At 39.9% G+C, this 5,833-nt stretch overlaps 1 pseudogene; it reads left to right on the top strand.

Moving 5' to 3' along the window:
* Window positions 1-423: 423 nt before the first annotated feature.
* Window positions 424-2,393, top strand: LOC110288448 (annotated as a pseudogene).
* Window positions 2,394-5,833: the final 3,440 nt, after the last annotated feature.

Below are 5,833 nucleotides of genomic sequence, written 5' to 3'. Positions count from 1 at the left end.
ACAAATGATTTTCTTTCTAACATAGCCATCTTTCACCCCAGTTACCAAGACAGGAGGCTTCAAGCATTCAGCAGTCAGACAAAATAGTCCCATGTTTTTGCCTCTTGATTCAAATTTCTCTGTCCAGAAAACATGTCCTTGTAGTGTGCTGTGATGAGAAACTGCTCCAAGACCAGCTAAAATGTCATCTGCTTCTGGGTCTGCCATTAAGATTCTAAACACTAAGTAAACACCTCCTAGAGTCATTGCAACTCCTGATTTGTCCAGGAGCCACTGTCATCTGTGGGAAGTTGAGCTGAGCACTTAGAGAAGTCTTGTCCCAATGCCCAGCAGAACCATTTGTTAGAATGAACTCTGTGTTCCCACTTAATATCTTTTGCTTATGACTTAGACTTAAACGGTTCTATGAATTATGAATCAATCATGGCGAGAATGTTCAGGTAAACTATGGCAATTCAGTTTCTGTCTTGTGACTGAGAATTTCCTTCAATGATTGGTGAATGAATAAAATGTATAAATAAAAGAGAGAAGAGTCATAATTAAACACAGATATTAAGTAAATGTTCTGTATCAGTTGGTTTTACCCTCACTTGATAGTTGACTAACCATAGTAACAAAAACAAACAAGGAAACAAAACAAGGGAAAGAATCCTTTTTCACTGATTGAATCACAGACAGAATCCTAACTCAGCCCTACCTCACCATATCTAATGCAATGCTTGATGCTTCTCTGGAAGGAAAACACATCCTCAGCAAGTATAGCAAGTCACAGTGGTGAAAGGGGCGAGTACCACACTAGAGGGAACATTAATGCTGCCATATATCTCTCATGACTCCTGACCCTGTGCTTTCACATATGGCTCATTGGAAAGCTTTTTAAATTTCTTGATTTCAGAGAGCTTTGGATCCCAAATGCTGCATGAACAGGGTCAAACCCTTTGCAGTAGAATGAGACAGAGAACAAGAGATAGACAAGCAGTGTCTGAAGAACAACAAAGAAAAAACAGAGAGTTAACCAAGCTCATCTCTGTAGGCAGAGAGTCGCTTATATTTCATTTTGGGAAAACATCATGTTTGAATGACATGATATAAGAATGTGGTCTTGGGAGGAATTAAAATAGTGTCGCCAAAATTCAGTAGTTTTGTTCGCTCTTCTTTTTGCTTTCATTTATAATTTTTGCTGTATACTTGGTTTTCAAAAGGGTGTCTTATAGCCTAGTCTGCTCAAATGCTCTATGAGAATTGAGGATAATCTTACATTCTAATTCTCTGGATTGCACTCTCAAGTGCTAGAGTTCTAGAGCTGCCCTATTACTTCAAGCATTCTTTTTGTGTGTTTGTTTTGTTTTGTGTTATTTTTGATAGTGTCACTTTATTAAGCCCTTATCATTCTGGGGAAACCTATGTATTCATGCTTTCAAATTCCCAGAGATTCACCTGCCTCTGTATCCTAAGTGCTGGTATTAAAGGTGTGTGCTACCATGACTGGCTTTTATAAGCACTATCATTTCAGTTTGAATTGTGTTCCCTGAAATTCATGTGCTGAGTTCTTAACCAGAAGACTGTGTCCATATGTCAAGACAATATTTCTAAATGCCATCATCCCAAAGAAGGCTAGAAGCTCAGGGATTTAAAATTCTACATTCAGGAGATCTCTTAGCCTTAGTCTGCTGGGATTAAAGGTGTATACTATCTTGCCTGGGCCTTAGATTTTCCTAGCCCCAATGCCTCAAGATCTCCTTGCCAAGATCTAGGTCACAAACTTGTGTCTTCCAGCCTCAAGGTCTGGATCACAGTTTTGAATCAAGAAATTGAGGCATTCAGCTTTCCTGAAGATGCCTGCTCATCTAGATTCTCTGAAGACCAAGTTGTCAGTGTGAGCTCTAGCCAATCATGATTCTAGTCCTGAAGTGTTCTACGATGCCAGTGATGTTGGTTTTCAAAGGAACATCACCATCAAGTTGTATCTGACTATCAGGCAGTACAGGAGGAGGCCCTTTTCATCACCCAACTTAGTCCTCCAAGCTGTGGCATACAAGTGAACAAGCTATGGTATAAGCCTGTGGAACAACTCATCTTACCAGAGAGCCTTGAAGGTACAATCGTGTGAGAAAGCCAAGATTTCCATGGTTTCATGCCCAGAAACCTGCACAGAGTGACAGTGAATGATGGAGGGAGTGGGTGTTCTCAGAGTCCTCACAGCTGGGGAAGGAGCACTGCCTCATGAATTCATGTAAGTTGCGGAGGGAGTTGCAGGTAGATTTATCTACACTGTTTACGAAGGTGATGCACTATTACAAAGCCCTTATTCTCGGCCCCAGAGACTTGCAGATCATATACAGGTTCTGCAAGAGGAAGATTCCTTACTGCAGGAGGCAACTCCAGAAGGTTAAAGACATATCAGAGTGAAGATGTCAGCATGGGCATTTGGATGGCAGCCATAGGACCTAAAGGACACCAAGACAACCTGTAGCTGTGTGAGAAAACCTGTGAGACAGGAATGTTGTCTTCTCCTCGGTACTCACCAGAAGAGCTGAGAAAACTGTGGGAACTGGAGGAACTGTGTGGGGATTTTTGTCAGTGTGAAGCAAAAGTACGATGATCCCCAAAGACCAGGGGCTGTAAATCCGAGGAAAGCCATGGCTGGTATTGAGCTGTAAGCAGTAGGGTATTACAAGTGTTTGCACAGATCTTAGTGAATCAACTAATAACTGTAGCATATGTTTTTATTTATAAATTGAAAGATTATTTATACCAAATTATTTTATAAAAATATTGCTTATTTCTGATCACCTATACTAATTAGCAACTCATCAATGCCATTTTTGGTTAAATGGCCATATTCAGAAAATAACTCCATTTGAATCTCAAGCAAGATTACAAAGTAGCTCTGCATAACTTAATTAGGCCAGAAAGAAACTACAAAGATGCTGTGTAGCACAGGGGCCACATATACCAAAGTCTGAGTTGCTAGAAATACCAGTTTGTGGATCTCTGATACAGACAACCTAGCCTTGAAAAGATGTTGTAAACTGAAGTTTTGTATCTTACTTTTAAAGATGTTTACTAACATACATATCATGTTTTCTTTTACTCTTTAATGTAAATCCTGACTGTCTCAGGTTAGTACTGAGACACTCTCACTAAACTGTTTTTTTGTGAGAATGAATAAAAGTAAACACTACAGGGTCGAGTGTCAGAGGGAAGTGTAGGGAAGGCACTCTACCTTGCCTGATGTTTACCCAAGCTTGCACAGGAGGTGGTGATATGTGCAGGACAGGATCAGTGCATGTATAACATCGGGAAAGGCATGTTACAGGTTTGAAGATGTGGTTCCTCAGCTTAAAGTGCATTTCTCAGAATGACCAACCAAATCACTGTAGTAAACTTTTTAAAAGTAGTCCACAGCAGACGTTAACTCTATTCAGATTTAGACTACTGTTTCTACTTCATATTTACATCTTCACATAGTGGAATGCAGTAAGCTGTGAAAACAGAAAGGGCAGAGAAATCAATAGTAATCAAAGCCTTTATTATTCCATTACTATACAAACAAATGGTCTTTTCCTAATAGAACATAACACCATTTGTGACGGCAAAGGTTTTGTTTCTGGTGTATACATTCCAGTCGTTAAACTCTTATGGTTGGACTGTTACCATTGCACTAGTAGGCAATCTTCATTCTCCTCAAAATAAAACTGTAATGGCTGTAGGTCATTTTTTACTTCAATTTTTCTGCCCGGCATCTAAAATTAGAATCAAGTGGGGAGTGATAAGACAGATCTGATGGTGCATGTTATCCATGCCATCCTCCAATGGCGGGCGAGCTGTGAAGTCAAAGGCTGCCTCCATTTAGAGCATGTTATATATGGCTCACAGTACTGTGGAGAACTAAGCTTAGCTTTGTGTTTTGCTTAGCAACTTTCCTTGGAACTTTTGTAGGACAACAGAAGTTCTGACACAGGAACTTTGAGAAGACATGACAACAGTCCCTTTAGCTTTGGAACTGTCATGGAGTCTATCAAAGAAAATAAACCTTTAAATGATGACCACCTGTAGAAACAGCTCAGGTGAGGCAGCCATTGACGGAAGGCTTGAGTCATTCTACCAGATGATACTTTTAACAAAGTAGGAAATGAAGCCAGTGTTTGACCCAAGTGGTTTTGACAATAAGGTGTCATACCATTTTAGTAGCATTTACTATTTCTTCCTCAATCTGAATAACCAGAAATAATTATCTCACTGAAGAGGACACAATCTAGGCCTTTGTGATAACTTCCTAAGGGGTTGCTGAAGCTCTCTGGAGTGGGGGCCTTGAGGGGCACCTCTCAGCCTTATTTCCCTCTAGAAGACACATAGACTTAAGTGCTTGATGAGATCCCTCCCAGCACGAGCATCCAGTCAGGATGTGCATACATGACCACTAGGTGTGGGAAAGGAACTCTGAAGAACAAATGCTCTTGTCTGTTAAGAACATACTAGGAACTTCTTTCCAAAGAAGGTTATAGTGCATATTTTGATTAAGAATATTAGTTTCTCTGAAACTTTAGCTGAAAGTACAGCAATAGTGTGGTATCCCACAAGTATCACAATGTAGTCAATTATTTTTCTATAAAATTGTTTTTATAAATGCTGTGTTTTTATGCAACTTGTGATAATAAATCTCTATATTGTTTCTGATTCCCTCTCTGGTGATCTGACCTGAATGGCCTGTGCTTTTGGTGACCAGAAAATCTTCAGATCAAGTAGAATGTCTTTGCTGGGATTTTTATGCCTGTGTTATCTCTGTTGTTTGGGTGTCACTGTGGTTCAAAGTACCTGTGAGGCCTCTGGGGTTTCTAGAACAGAATAGCCTCCAGTAAAGTAGAAGTCTTCTCCCAAATTTGTAGACTGGTATATGGAGCTTATGGGAAAGGGTAGAGTAGTGGGTTGTTTGCAGGGCTGTAATCCCTAGGACATCCTTGGCCCATGGAAAAACAGCTGGAGTGGGGTGTAGAGTAGCTATTGGGTTATTTTTAAAGTGTAGTATTTTTTTTCTAAATTTTCTGTGACTATCATTATATGTATACACTCCACTTTAATCATGACCACCCTTTTGCTTGTTCTCCTAAGTCTTCTAGATCTACCTTCATATTTGTAAAATCTCCTAATTTTATATGCTCTAATTTTATAACCTGGAAAGGAAATTTCTACTTTCCATATAATCATAGGTGTGTAAGGTTTTCCCTGGAGCCTGGTTCACTTACTAGGGACCACATTCTTATGGAAAGCTGCTTTTTCATGCCCAGACTCCATGAACATCATTTCAGTGAGGACTAGGTTTTATGAACCCCTCTCTCATGCTAGAATGTTGACTAACCTAAAAGTCAGTGTGTTTAACGCAGGGAATTGCAGCTTTCATGAGTTCATCAGTGCAGATGTCCTGTCAAGGACAGTAGATACTATTTTCTCTGATACTCTCACTCATCTGGTTCTTTGAATTTTTCCATCCTGTTTTCCATGATGTCACCTGAACCTTTGGTGAAGCAAAGCAATAACCCATTTGTGACTGGACATTACAGAGTCAGTCATTCTCTGCACTTTGAATACTGTCATAACCACTTCACAGCACAAAGAGATTTCTCTGATGAGTTCTTAGGGTTGCATTAATCTATTGGTGTGGATAGAAGAATTTAGAGAGTAGGTTGGCAATGTCCATGTATCAAAATTAAGACATTCATTATCCATGGAGCCTGTAACGCTCCCTCCAATGAATCTTGGCCTGATTTGCAGTACCAGGCTACCTGTAAAGCAGTAGTTCTCAATCAGTGGGTCATGAGCATTGGAGAACACA

The sequence above is a fragment of the Mus caroli genome, unplaced genomic scaffold (genome assembly GCF_900094665.2).
Source record: "Mus caroli unplaced genomic scaffold, CAROLI_EIJ_v1.1 scaffold_13630_1, whole genome shotgun sequence".
Lineage (NCBI taxonomy): Eukaryota > Metazoa > Chordata > Mammalia > Rodentia > Muridae > Mus > Mus caroli.
The sequence above is the reverse complement of the archived record's forward strand: the minus strand, read 5'-3'. Positions and strand labels throughout refer to the sequence as shown.